This window comes from Pristis pectinata, chromosome 28, assembly GCF_009764475.1.
Source record: "Pristis pectinata isolate sPriPec2 chromosome 28, sPriPec2.1.pri, whole genome shotgun sequence".
In the NCBI taxonomy this organism is placed as follows: domain Eukaryota; kingdom Metazoa; phylum Chordata; class Chondrichthyes; order Rhinopristiformes; family Pristidae; genus Pristis; species Pristis pectinata.
Genome location: NC_067432.1, coordinates 7,745,878 through 7,761,426, shown reverse-complemented (window position 1 = coordinate 7,761,426; position 15,549 = coordinate 7,745,878). Strand labels below are relative to the sequence as shown.

Below are 15,549 nucleotides of genomic sequence, written 5' to 3'. Positions count from 1 at the left end.
TTGCAGAGACTATGGAAACAGATGCTGTTGAGAGCTGGAGTGCTCTAACTGGATAAACAGCCTTCTCATGAGTTGACTTTCCTTTCCATTAAAAATAATCGTGCTGTTGTGGTGACAGCTGACCATCCTTGCTGTTTGGATGTGGTACTTGTGGTAACAATTGAAGTTCTAGCAATGGGGGGGGGGGGGGGGGGGAGGGAGCCTTTATTCCTGCATACCCTAACTCTGTAATCAGTGACATATTAATAATTTTAATCACCCCTATCGTATCAGTTAAAATTATAGATCCACAAAATTTCACAAGCAGTTTCTTGTGACTTTGACCACAGACAGCAGAAGCTCACTTATATGTCACCAGTGCTGCTGGTTTATGTGCTGGTTGCACGTTTTCAGTTGAATGGTTGCCAAGGCTTGTATTTATCTTTTCTGAAGTTGATAGACTTTTAGAATCCAGGGATATGAGGATTAGATGGGGAAGTGGGAATGGAGCTGAAGTGGGAGATTAGCCAGGACTTTGGAGGGTTGTGTGGAGGACTGTTGTTTCTTGTTCCTACCCCCAATTAAAAATTACACCATAAAGCACGTGGTCTTTACTCGCCCTTCCCACCAATTTTCTGTCTTGAATCTTGTCAACGTTCTACTGGTCGATCTAAGTTCTCTCTGTTTGCAACACTACTGAGTTTTGGTATCTGCAGAAGCCAAGAAGTATTCCCTGCAAGTCCAGATCAGTGATGTATATCAAAAACAGCAGAGGTCCTACTGTTGAAACTGTTGAAACTTGGGAGAAAATCATTGACTACTTCCAAATTGTAGAGGACATACAATCTAATTTAGTGCAACTCTCTGGGCCTGACCAAACTTGTACCAATGCTACAATGACCAAATTCATGTGGTCAGCTAGTTCCCTCAAGCCTATTTTCCTTTTAAATGCCTTTTTAAAGTCTGTTTCACATAAGCAACACCATTAATCCACTATTGCCAAAAATGTTCAATTAAGTAAATCAAATCTTGCTGTCTTTCTCATGTCCTGATGCAGGGTTTCAGGTTTACCACCAGATGTGAAATTTCTTGGAGACAAAAGAGACCGCAGATGCTGGAATATGGAGCAACAAACTGGAGGAGCTCAGCAGGTCAAGCAGCATCTGTGGGAGGAAAGGAATTGTCAACGTTTCTCAGCCTGATGTGCAGGGTTTTGACCCGAAGCATCGACAGTTTCCCCCCCCCCCACACACACACAGATACTGCACGACCTGCTGAGTTCCTCCAGCAGATTCTTTGCTGTCCTTCAACATACGTGCTTGTTCTCTTGTTAGTCCAAGGTTGTTGAACTGGTTGTTCATTTCTGAGTTTCCTTCCACAGACAGAAAACTACCTCTGGGCCGAATGCTGTAATAATTCTACAATTTTGATTGGAATCCTGAAGTTTGGTGAGACTGCCCAGTGTTGGAGGTGGTTGAACTGATGAACAGCCTTTGGGCCTTCTCTCCTCAAACAATGGTTTACTTGCCTTTTTTTTACCTCTTTGCTTTAGAGGGATATGGGTCAGCCACAGGCAAATGGGACGAGCTTAGATGGGCATCTTGGTTGACGTGAACAAGTTGGGCCAAAGCATCTGTTTCTGTGCTCTATGATTCTACCTACCAATATGCAATATTCCTTCCCTTGTCTCCTTCCATTTTTGCCCATTGTGAATGGGGAGTGAGCATTGGATCATTGAGCATATCCCAGGCTGTCCCTAGAACTAACTCTGTTCGGTGTACTGGTTGTTCAGAAGAATTGGAAAGTGTTCAGTATAGAAGCTTTAAGTTTACACTGGCAGATCTGGGGACCTTGATTGAAATAACTGGTCCCGAGGTGACTCTTTACATGGGGTCCATGAAACTTGTTTTACGTTGAGAGTTGGTTGGTTCCATGACTCTGGGGACTGGAGATAAAAATTAGCAAACGTAAAAAGTCTTTGCTTGGTCATTGTTTTGGTTTTGCGCTCGGGTTATTGCAACTTATGCTGAATATCATGCCAAGTAAATTGGGAACTCGATGAACTTTATCCATGTACAATGAGATCACTGTTTACTGCTTCAACACCTAGCTACCAATTGACAATAATTCCTTGTGACACATTTGTACTCATTGTATGTACTGGATTGTATTTAATGTATTTTTGTATTTAAAGCATTGTTCCTGCTGTTCCTAATCATAACACTTAGAGGTAAAGACGTACATGTACCTTTATTTACTGCATTTAGTATTAAATGACCATGATTATATTTTGTGTTTTGTTGCATATACATTTTGGGGATTTTTTTTTTTGTACCACCACCCCCCCCCCAATTTCCCTCTTAAAGCAAAAAAACAAACTCACGGAGGAACTCACCAGGTTGAGCAGCATCTGAGGGGGATATATGAATTGATGCTTGGGGTCAAGTCCCTGCATCTGGGCAAGGTCCTGATGAGTTCCTTCGGTGGTTTGTGTTTTTGCGGATGTGGAATCTGGAGCAGTCTGTCTGCTGCCTTGACTTGTTTGCCTAATGGTATGTTCATCTGCCAGAATGTTGCTGTGTCAAGTAGCTCATGGATAGCTGACCATAACCTGATGGGACTCCAATTAGATGTTGAATTTGGGTAAGGTAACAGTGACACGTCCCTGGGAATGGGTTGGGTTTGGATTAGTCAGGTTGTGTCTTAAATGTTTATACCTGAGCAGATCTCCAGCCTTAAGTCCCAGTGTAAAGAGTATGTGATCTCTGATGCTTCAGTGCTGCAATGCTGGAGCTGGTCTCCTTCAGACACTAATCTATCCACGTGAATGTAAAACATACCATGGTTACATTTCAAAGAGCTGTGTCGTTCTTCGCAATATTCTGAACATGTATCCCTCAAGTACCATAGCTAGCTGGGCTGGATCTCCTGGAATTGGAGATGGGCCTTGTCAGTGACTGCCAAACCCTGAAAATAATTAGAAAGAAATCCAAGCAACTTCTGATATCATTTGAGTGGATTTAACTCGACACCGAGTTTGATAGAATTTTCAGTTGCTTCTCAAATAATAAATGGTGTCGTGAATTGACCAAACACGCCACTTTTTGATGATTGCTCACCTTGAAAATTGGTTAAACTTCAATAGTGCTGACAGTGAGCTGCTGTTTCATGTGCCATGAAATATTTATTGAAGAAAGAATCATTCTTTCCATTATGCTTAGTCTCCAGCGCCATCAGAAAAAGGTGATTCAAAAGTTCCAACTCAGGTTAGTTTATTGTCATGTATACCAGGGTCCAGTGAAATTCCTTGCTCACAGGAAGCTTACAGTGTAAACAGTATATATGGTAATAATAAATACAAGGACAATGGAATGGTGCAAGGTATAGCAGCGCAAAGAAATGCTAATGCGGCAACAACGGAAGAGGTGGAATTAAGGGTTTGAGAACATGGCAGCACTACCAGGAAGGGGATGTGAAAGAGGTGATTGGTTCAGATGACCCTATGATTCGTCATATTCTTGCTTCATGGTTAATGAATTGATGGATGTATTTAGAAAAAAATGGGAATCCAGATTTTGTGCACAATTTGGCCCAGCGGTCAGCTAGAAAACGAATAATCCAATGGGTTTGATGGTGATGGTTGGATTGGAATTTTGTCTGCTCAATAGATACTTGCAATGTGTGTTTCTTGAAAGAAGAACTACAGAACCTCTCGCCTCTATTTGACGAGAAAGATTTGGGTCGTTGTTCAATATGCCCAACAATGCAGTGTTCTTTTAGCACATTTTGGAATCCCCACGTTCTGGCCTTGCACTGGGATAAGGTGGATACTGAGAAACTTTCCCCCTGAAACTGAGACATCTAACACTGGAGGGAACAGGTTTAAGATGAGAAGTAAGAGGTTTAGAGAGGATCTGAGGGTGGGGGCTGAAAGTCTCTGAGGGTGGTTGCACTCTGGAACACTGTCTGAGAAGGTGTGGAGGCAGGTGCTCTTGCAGCACTTAATAAGCACCTAGGCAAGGCATAAATGGCTACAGACCAAGTGCTGGTAAATGGCATGAGTTTAGATCCGTACTTGATGGTCAGTAGAGATGTGGTGGGCGAAGGGCCTGTTTCTGTACTGCATGACCCTGACTCTAACTTTCAGCACACTGAGAGAAGATGGCATCCAATGCTGGAACAGCAGTGTAACTGCTCCCAGGTTCCTGAGAGTTGCTGCCATACTATTCATCTAATTGCAAGGTGGTTTCTTTGTGCATTGTTTATCCAGTTGCAGGGTTACAGAGACAATCGGTGAAGACATATTGGATTCTGCTTTTCTACAATGATCAAAATGTGGGATTGGTTGGTGCCACTTGTGAAACCAATCCAGTCATGGAACCATATTTCCCTCTTGTTGCCAGGTTAAGCAGAGTTGTCTGATCTACGGGCTGATCCCAGGGACACACTGGGACAGACATCAAGTGCTGCAGGAATGTCATCAACTCTGAAAGATGCCCTTTGGGCTGCCCAAAACTTGTTGGTCTTCCAACACAGCAAGATGTCCATTAGGGAATGCTGCCGTCTGGCACATCCCAGGCTGCAGAAGTATGTGCTGAGGGACGCACTGAAGCTTGGTGCACCCAATGCAAATGCTCTGTGGGGAAGGACCACAGTCTGGGCTTCTGCTACTGCACGTGGAGGGACTGAGTCGGGTGGGGAAGCTCATCAAAAGTTGAAAAGGTGTATCACCCCAGGGGGCCACGTGAGTGGTAATGGTGCTATAGTGTTAAAAGATAAGTTAACACTACTGAATGTATTGACCATGAATTTAAAAGTTTTGCACTGTTTCTTCTTTTGTATGTATTTATTATGAATAAAGTTTATTTTTGAAATATATAAAAAAGCTTTTTTAATTCCTCCTTCAAATGGTAGATGGTGATACTCTTCTGTTGGCTGCTCTCCTGCATGGTGTAAATGTACCTCCTAATGCTCCGTGTTTGTTCAAACCAGTGTCGTGGCCTTGAATTTTAAAAGCTGCCCATAACTTTTGAGATGAAAAGGCTAGGTATTTTGATCTTTTGGTTTCTTCCAGACATTTTCCCCCAGTCTCCTCATTCTCCACCCACCCTCGCCTCTGTTACCTGCTGATAGAATTTGTCTCTGTGGGCTCTGGTAGTAATGTTTATTTTGACACCTAAATTTGAATTTTTATCTTTTCCAGATTACTGTGGACTTTGGAAGAAACACATCATCTGACTGGTGATTTTCCATTGAGTAAGTTTGCCATAAAGTTTTTAAATCTAACCACCTTCCTCTTCCCTTTTCAACGTAATTAGCAGTTAACTCGGTGCATTATTTTCTCTTGGCCTTCGGGAGTTCTTTGCTTGTATTGAATACTTGGTGTTGGGGTCTATTGTTCTTCCATGTGGTCAGTCCATATTGTGAGGATAGGCTGTAGCTACCACCAGGGCATCTTCACACACTTTGGGCGATGAACAGTGGCAATAATCTGTGCTTGTTTACCTTGAACTAATCAAGGAGGGATGGTGCTTGTTGTGATACCACCATTGCCCAGGATGAGATTAACAAAGATCAAAAAAGAATTGAAATTTTTTTTCTGGGAAATGAGGAAAAGACTTGTTTTGGAGAAATCCAGTCTACCTGCTGAGCCTGCTCTGCATTTAGTAAGGTGATGGCCAAACTGATTTGTTACGTCAACTCTCCATTCCTTTCTACCTGTGGCAATCTTTCATTCCCTTGTCATCAAGGATCTATCAATCTGTGCCTTAAAAAAAAAATCTAAGACTGTTTCCACTGACCTTGTTAAGAAAGAGATCCAGAGACTTGTGACTCTCTGAGAGAAGTTTTACCCAGCGTGCTGTGAGTGGTTGACCCTTATTTTCAGTCAGTGACCCCAGTCCACGTTCTCCCACGAGGCAACATCCTCTCCATATCTATTTTGTCAAGAGCCCTTGGGATTCTATCTGTTTCAATCAAGTCCCTCTCACTCTAAATGGTAGTGGAAATGATGGCAATAACTTACACTGCACTCAAGCCTACTCTGTCCAGCCTTTCCTCACAAAATAATCTGCCAACTCTGGCCATTATTCCTGTAAACCACTTCTGAACTGCTTCCAATGCATCAATCTCCTTCCTTGAATAAGGAGACTAATGCTGTACACAGTACTCTAGGCGTGGTTTCAACAATGCCTTGCTAACAGAGGCATAACCCATCCACTTTCTTACATTTTGTTCCCCTAACAATAAACAAAGATTGTTTGTTAGTTTTCCTGGATTTGGTATAACTGTGCGTAGACTTTGGTGAATCGGGCATCGTGAATTGTATGGCTCAGAAGTGGAAACTTTGCTGCTTTGCAGTATAAGGCATGTTTTGCAAGCTTTTACTATGCTGGTTATTGCTATAATCATACTAGATAGAGCCCTATTCATAAAAATTTTGATTTAATGCAAGGAATTCAATCAGTTCAATCTGCTAGTACTGAATGCATTAGTATTTTTAGAATGTTTTTTATATAAACTGTGCCTGGGAAAACTGGTCTCCGTTCCACTGGAGTTAACTCAGAAATGCTGCCCGATAGTAACAAATGGAGCTGGGTAATTAATCACGAGGTGGATGATGTTTCTTGCGGTTATTTTATTTTATAGACTGTCTCAAGTTCCATCTTTGTATTGGTGAGTGCAAGTAGAGGTGTGCCAATAGAGAACCACTTTGATAAATGAGTCACAGGTGTTTTGTGTTCTAACTTCTCACTGTGATGTGCTCATTCCTCAAGTCTTCACTTAAGTTGTTGCACTTCTCCTATGACCTTTTTAAAAAAAAGCTTTAGAACTACATCTGATTGTGTGCAGTCTTCCTGCTCTTGAATAGGTTTTCGAGCTTACAAGTATTTTCACACTAACACATAGTAAACATTTGTTTTTTTACATTGGTAACAGATTTGGGCCAGGAGTATCATCGGAGGAGCGAGTTTTCATGTAGATAGTTTACAATGGTGACTTAAAGCAGAAACAACAGCATTGTGTGAGAGGAAATTAGATTAATATTTGTTGAGGAATAATATCACAGCAGGCAAGAATCTTCTCTACATTCATGGAATGGGCCCTTGCTGGCAAGGATAAGTTATTGTTCATTCCTTACCGCCCTTGAGAAGATTGCAGTGAGCTGCTACCTTGAATCCATCAGAATGATGTGACAGAAGCAATTGGCTTGCTAGGACATTTCATTTGATTCAACGATGTGGTTACAAGTCCGTAGTTACATTGGCCGAGTCTGAGGTAAAGAACATCTTTGAACTATGTGGATTCACGATTTCTTAAAAACATTGACAGTTATTGACTCTTCATTATTTCATTGCAGTGGTGAAATTAATGTCACTGAATCAGTAGTCCCCATCTCTACATTAGTAGTCCAGTAACAGAAACATTGTGCCACAGTATTCCCGAATGATAGATTCGGAGGGGGCCTTTGCTGGTTAAGAACCGGGATCGGAATAAGTCTGATGAGCTGAATGACTTCCTTTCGCATGTGTTAGTAACATCTACAGATTTTGTTTACTCTGATATTACAACAAGATAAGATTTTGGGCATTTGTGCTGTTAGTTGCATCTGACGTTATCCTGAATGCCCTATATTGATCCTCCTCCACAAGGGTAAAGGAAATGGAATTGAACTGTCAAATTTTGTTCCTCTGCGATGCAGCTCATGATGGTACAGAACTTGCACGCACTATTTCACATGAAATTTAAGAGAGGGGTAATGGTGCATTTGATGGTTTGCCAACATCATGTAGCCGAGCGATGACATGACTTTGGCATGGAGCCTATGAGAAAAATCTGGCACAACCTCATTGCACTTTCTCGGCTCCTAGTGCTCACTGAGATAAAACAGAAAATGCAGAATACATTCAACAGGTCAGGCAGCATCTGTGGAAAAAAACAGTTGGCGTTTCAGGTCGGGAACCCTTTATCAGAACTGTGAAAGAGGGAAAAGCAAGTTAGTTTTCACTGATAAGGAATATGTCCAATAATTATTGCTGCAAAATAACTGCGAGAGTTGTAAGTATATCAGACTTACAACTCTCAAATTTGCATTGTTGGTATAGATTATTTTATCCCTTTATCCCATGGAGAACGAGCTCTCTGTCTCTGAAATCACCGTTGGGAGGATGGATGTGTTCTGGGCTCTCTGCTGTTTGACAATCAACAGAGATGGTTGGAACTTGGTGGCTCATTGTTGTTGGAAATGAATAAAGGAAGTAGCTGGGCAGCAGAAGTCATGTGATTCTTCAGCACTGCTGTGTACCTCATCTTTTTGCAAAACATTAAGAATTTTGTCGTGTAGAGACTTTGGAAAAAGTTGCACTTGGTAGGTACCAATTCTGGATGGGGAACAGATTGCACTTACTCTAAATTTTCTAATAATACTGAGCTCTTCACTAATTGAGTTTTGTTTACACTATACATGGAGTTTACTAGTTAGTGGTTTTGCTGCTGTACAGAACTTCCTCAGTGAGTAATTCTTTCAGTGAAGCTTTTGTTCTGCTGAAGCACATCTGTCTACTAAATTCTGTTGGGCTGCAACTCAAATTAAGGTTCATCAGCTGAAGATTTCCTACATTTCCTGGTTGTTGGAGTCTTTGTTTAAAACTGATTTCTGTTTGGTATGGAGTGATGACAAACTATTAATAGCTGAGGTACAGATTGATGTAATGGTGCAATTGGAGATATTGGCCTGAAGTTAGAGGAGTGCAGGTGTTCTACTTTAGAACTCGGTGCTCTTGTTTTCCTTACCTCTTCTCCTAGTCTCGGCTCTGTGACCATTTCAAACATTTTAATCTATGCACTTCATAGTACTGTTCAAACGGTTAACAATACCTCGTAGCCAACTTTTCCTTAATCTTCATTTCTCTTCTCCCTGATCGAGTAGTCCAGTTTGACTGCCCTTTTTGTTTTTGTTTGATCCCTCGTCCTTTGCCCTTCACTGTAGTTCAGATGTAGTTGTAACTAGTTAACAGTATCTGTCCAGAGAGAGAATTCCAGAGATGGCATCTTAGCCACCATGTGACCACCACTGGTTTTCCAATTAAAACTGTGGAGCTGGAGGAGGTTGAAGATGGGGAAATTTGGAATAAGGATGAGAAATTTAAATGTCAAGGTGTGGTTGGGCTGGGAGCAAATGCTGGTTAATTAATATTTGCTTGTTAATTGAATTCTGACAGAAATTTTAATTGCTTGAAATAACTATCTGAACAAGAGAATGGTTGTAAGTCATGATTTAGCCACCCTGCATCAGTCCCAGTTGTTTGATAGTAGAGACCTGCTAAATGCTTGCCTTTGTGATGCATATTTTGGCAGTTTATTGAAGTAAAAACATCCTTGAGCTTTCAAAGCTAAAGTATAACATGTCGAGAAAAGTAATTGAAGGCAGAATTTCTCCACTTCAAACTCTCAGTTCCAAGGTACAAAACCTTTAGATGTGTTTAATGACAAAGCACTTCAGTCTGACAAATCCAGTAAACTTCCTGCTGTAGTTTAAACTATATTTCTCTGTTTGCACCAACAGACATCCAGAATTGTGGATGGGCCAGTTGAGGTCAAGCCAACTATGAAATAGTTTATTACTGCGTTTCAGGAGGTTATAGGTTGCCCTTTAGGCTACTTTTAATAAGTACAAGTGCAGCTTCCAAACTTCTTTGGTGACACGAATCAGTTGCAAATGTATGTTCTGACGTGTGAGTAATCGAGGCCTCTGATGTTTTGCAGTAAGTAATGTCTGTCACACGTGAACGTCTCACTTAAAATGAAACCACCTTGAATCGAGGATTAATGAGCAGTAAAAGGTGAATATGGTATTTTGAGAGTCACCTATGAACTGACGAGCAATCTTCCTTCCATGCTTACCCACTCCAGTCGTGTTTCAGGCAGTGCAGTTTTGTTATGTAGGGACAGTATTAGAAATATTTGACACTGCCATGGTCGATCTTGCTTCAAAGAATATTGAGTGTCATAACTTGCGAAGAGAAAAGGAGCATTTGCAATCTTTTTAGGGGTAGATGGGTGAGGAAACAATGGAATATGAAAGACTGAAGAGACTGGTTGTTGTGGTGATATGTCAGCATGGACAAGTTGGGCTGAAGCGCCTCTTTCCTTTCTGTTTTTTGAAGGCGGAAGGGTGAGGGGGGGGATAAAAGTAGTTGCATTTATTGGATGATCATGAGTTTAGATGTGTCTCAGTGCTATACTTGTATTTCTTTTTCAATAACTAGCCCTTGTTTCGGTGACATTTCCGTGATGCGTGGAGCTCTCATGGAATTATTCACCTCTGCAACCTTGGTACTTTCCCCTTGCTCTCGAATGAGATTCAGAGAAAGCTTCATGCCCATCTTTTTCACCCTTCTCCTTGAAGGAAACAAGTCCTAGTTGGATGGCACTGATTCAATCCCTGACCCTGGTGACTATTCAAAACAATTTGCAACCTTGGTGCCATATTTGACCCCCAAATTGAGTTTCATATTTCTAGTCTGTGCCCATTTCCAGCTGTGTCATGTTGTCCTCTTTACCCCTGTTTAATTTGCCTGGTTCTAAAACCCTTGTACATATATCTTAATATGTCTAGACTTAACTGTACCAACACACTCATGGTTTTACTGTCCATAAATCTGAGTTTATCCAAAACACTGCTGCCTAGGTCATAACATCCACTGTGTCTTGTTCTGCCTTGACCCTATGCTTGGTGACCTATGCTGGTTCCCAGTTAAGCAAGAACAAGAGTGTAAAATCTCTTTTCAAATTGCCCCATGGACTTATCTGAACCCATCTGATATCCTGAGGTAACTGGGCATCTCCACTTCTTCTACTTGTTCATCTCTGAATTTAATTAATCAACTAGTGGTGGTTGTACTTTCCAACTCCATCCCTGAACCCCACCATCTCCTCCTCATCTTAAAATTGCTCCTTAAAAGCTGCTCTTTATGCAAGCCAATGGACCCCTTCCCCAGTATCTCTCATTCATCTATTATTAATAATACATCAGTCTCTCAAGTCCGGGTGAAAAATCCCATGGTACAAACTGGAAAAGTGCAAGGAGTTCAGCTGGTGTGTGGCCAACATTCTGCCTTTCGTCAATAGTGCCACGGATGATTAATTGGTGATTCTTTCATTTCCCTTTTGTGGGACCTTGGTGTGTCCAAATAGGCAGTGATGTTTAACCTGATTAACCATGATAGAACTCTGTGTAGTTCATTGTACACTGAGATGTTGACTAAATGATAAGGTACTATAAATGCACTATGCACTTGGAATGCGCTACACCGGTTTAAAGACAATAGCAAACTCTCTTCTTTGTACCATGACCCAATTTATCTCTGGCCATCAGTGGCTTACAAAACCGATGAAAAATTTGGCATTCAGAGAAAAATTGGACTGATTTCTAAAAGTGGTAGGAGAGAGTAGTTACAATGTATTAGCAAAACTGTTTGTCCCTTTGTCATACCCTTTGTTTTTGAGGGAGAAGGTAATGATTTTGGTGTTTGAGAGGTTTGCTTTCTTGGATTTAAGGATTTCTGCTGCTTTGCTTTCATTACTTGGTTAGGTGTGGAGAAGGAAATGTATTCTGAGCACTTGAGCTACCCCTCTCTAAGAACTGAACTGCACTGCTGAAAGTGATGTTGTACTGACAGAACAAACAGCATCATTCATTCCCTGAAACAGTTTATGTACAAGGAAACCAGACTGTAAATGATGTGCAATAGAAGTTTGTCTGAACACAGTACACTTTTTAACTTCAGTCTAATTGCTCACTTCCTTCATGTGGTTTTCTTCCCTTGCCAATGGAACATACAACCACATGCATTGCTTATCACACGTAAAAATACAGTGGTCAGAAGCAGACAAAGGCCAATGATTATCCCTGATCTTTGATTATAGGCAATTGGACTTTGCTTTCCTCTCAATTCTTTTAACCTCCTGCTCCCCCACTTATATTCTTCCCTTTTTTATCTTGATTGCTGATTTGTAAATTAAGTGCATCTACTGCAGAGGAAGATTGAGGTATTATGTCAGAACTTTATTCATCAGCAAGAGCTTTCTTACAGTGATCTCATTTCCATGCCCCTTGCTTGTATCACTTTGTTCTCCATTTTCCTGTTTTTTAAATCTCATAATCCTTGCTTCAATAGCTATTTGAGATAATGTTCTGTACTTCTAACAATTCTGTGTGGGAGGGATTCCTCTAATTCCCCTTTTAAATTTTTCTAATAATCATGAGTCGATGGCTCCTGTTACTAATTCATCAACCAGCTGGCACAATCTTTCACTAACTACTCTCCCAAAACAATTATGTTGAACATCTGTTAGGTTTCTCCTTGAACTTCTCTCTTCCGGCAGAAAAAGCACAATTTTCTCCTTGTTTTTGTAACACTGAGCTTGGTATCATAAATTCTTTCCAGGATTGTGATATCCCTGTTATGAAATGCTCAGATCTGTATACAGTCCTGCTGTGGTTCAACTAATGACACAAATTTAAATTATTTTGTATTCAATGTATCCTCTTTGCCTTTTGCATTTCCAGCTGTATCTTGTAAATATCTGTATGGCTCAACCTCCTGGATCTTATTTTCCCTCCTGAGAATCTCTCTCATTTGGATTAAGCAGGTGCTGGTTGATGTCTGAATGGCGGTCCTTTGAAATCTTAACCTGTACTGTTGAGCCGTAAGTGTCAGTGGGTTTGAGGTGCTGTCATTGAAGAAAAGTGATTGTCTATCTTCACATTGGCATCCCTTTTCCAATTGTTACCGCTGTCATTCCTTCCCCAATATACTTGTTCATGGTGAGGTGGTTGTGACTGTGATTGCTCCCAATTTACCACTCTATTCACTGTAATTTCATTTCTAATTCATCTCTACCACTCTGTTCCCGTTGTCTGTGAATTGTTACCATGCTACGGAGTAATTGTGTTCACTACTTATACTTAACCACGATTATTGGCAGATTTAAGCCTGTGCTATTTTCACTTTCATACCAGAAGACAAAATCTGGGAATGCCATGTGACGAGACAGAATGTGCCTCAGCCGCCAGTTGTTATACCCTTTCCCTCCAGTTGTGCTGTAATGGTTTCTATGGTCTCTTTCCCCAGTGTTTGTTTTGGGCTAATTTTATAAACTGCTTGACCATGACTTTGCATCAATCAACACTGTCTTGTTCATGAGGCTATCATTAAGCAGTGCTGTTTGGTACTAAGTAATAATCCATTGACACAATATGTTCCATTATTAAGATTGTATTGCATTTTTACAAAACAAATTTGTAGTACAATATTACTCCTATAGCATATTACTGTAGAATATTATTACTACTGTAGTACAATATTCTGGAGTTCCCAGATGCTGTGTAGCAGCTTTATCTGTGCCCTTGTGTTAACAGCCTCTTGTCCCACAGCACGCTGACTGTGCCTTGTGAATTCCAGTTTACCTGCTGCTATAAGGGTAGAGGTTTTTCGCAAAGTGGAGCCAAGAAAAGCAGCCCATTAGAGGGGCTCTTAAATGCTGTCCCTTGACACAGCCTGATAAACAATGCTAATGACTGCTAAAACACAAATGTGCTGGAAAAGCACAGCAGGAGGAATTGCTTTGGAGAGGAAGATAGTTAGCATTTCAAGCTGGGACCCTTCTGCAAGAAGGTTTTTAATGAAGGGTGTCGACCTGGTGTTCTGGTTCAGATGCTAATTGATTGGTGCACTTATTTTGTATTTCCAGCATTTGGGTCTTTTAACCAGTTCTAAAATCCATTGGACTTCCCTTTCAATGGTTTTCATAGTTTCTCCTGTAAGCAGCTGGGCAGCTTAATTACTGACACAGCAAGTGCAGTATTCTTTCAACAAATTAATGAAATACGGCAGGAACTGTGGTAGAGTCAAAGAAACAGGCCTTTCGGCCTAACTCACCATACCAACCAAGATACCCATCTAAACTAGTCCCATTTGCCTGTGTTTGGCCCCTATCCCTCTAAACCTTTCCTATCCATGTACCAAATGTTTTCAAATGTAAATTAATTAGATGATTGAAAAGGAAAGATTGGAGCTGTGGAGGGGAAATGCAGGTGAAGCCATACCTGGAGTATTGTATATCCTTAGTCAAGGAAGGAGAAACTTGCCTTGCTGGCAGGTGAAGAAAAAGTTCACGTGATTGATGCCTGGGATCAAGAGGTTATTTTATGACAAAAGATCAAGTAGATTTTCTGTATTCTTGAGTTTAGAAGAATGAAGTGTGATCTTGTCAAACCTTGTTAGAATCTTGCGTCTTGACATGGTGGGTACTACGAGAATGTTTGCCCATGGTAGGGCAGTCTATTCTAAGGGGCACAGTCTCACTATTGAAGATTGAGGTGATGAATTTGTCCTTTTTGAGCTGTGAATTCTACATCCCAAAGTCGTGGATGATGAATCGTTAAATATATTTGAAGTGGAAAAATTTTAGGATGATGGGTAACAAGGGTTTTGGGGATCTGAAATAAGAGTTGAGGTCAACAATTGGATCAGGGTGGGGGGGGGGGGTGGTTGGTGGTGGGTCCTGTTGCTTCTGCTAGTTGTGCCAGGGAATGGAATCGGTTTGATAGAGGTGATGAACATAGCCATCACTGGGTGGTTGCTGCTACCAATCATGTTAAAAGAATTCAAGCACAGACATCTCCAGCTCTTCAGAACTGAAGTGGAAGCAAGTTATCCTTGACCCTCAGGGTGCCCAAGAAGGTGGACCAAAATAGCTCTTCTCCTTTGCAGCAGTGACCATATTTTTTTAAAACCGAATGATTATGGGGATGGTTGGAGGTTTTAACAGGGAATATATAAATGAGCAAACTTTGTTGTTCTGTGCAGTTGGTTTGTTCTGACTGTCCTGTTTACTTGGATATTGTAAGTAACATCAACTGGGTACTTACTTCCCACATGGGGGGGGGGGGGGGGGGGGTGGACCTGAGAGAACATTGTTCTAAGATGCAATTCAAGGTACCTGCTCTACATTCTCAGCCTATGTCGATGCATTTTGCAACATTGGCAGCAGGTTTGGTTGTAATGCACTCGGGCCTAGTAGACTCTTTCCCAGTGCGACAATGGCTAACACGAGGGCACATAATTTTAAGGTGATTGGAGGAAGGTATAAGGGGGATGTCAGGAGTAAGTTTTTTTTTAAACACAGTGATGGGTGTGTAGAACACACTGCCAGCAGAGGTTGTGGGGGCAGATACATTAGGGACAGTTAAGAGACTCTTAGACACATGATAGAGAAATGGGGGGCTATATGGGAGCGAAGGGTTGGATAGATCTTAGAGCAGGATAAAATGTCGGCACAACATCATGGGCTGAAGGGCCTGTACTGTGCTGTAATGTTCTATGTTCTAATTTTCTCTGCACTTAAATCCCTCAAACAGCAGATGTGTGAAAAGATTATAAATTTCTGGTAGTCTGGGTTGAGAAGGGAATCCTGTGAGAGCAATTTTTCTTCCATTTTTCCTACTGCCATTGAAGGAGGCTAATCTGCCCTTACAGTCCATGCTAGCTTAAGGAGCAGCCCCAT

General features: G+C 41.2%; 1 protein-coding gene across 1 annotated transcript in view; it reads left to right on the top strand.

The window, feature by feature from the left end:
• The window catches only part of LOC127583868 (A-kinase anchor protein 13-like), a 407,302-nt gene that overhangs the window by 30,888 nt on the left and 360,865 nt on the right, over positions 1–15,549 (top strand). The window contains 1 exon segment of the mRNA XM_052040262.1: positions 5,183–5,235. The gene's annotated coding sequence lies outside the window, so the exon portion shown is untranslated.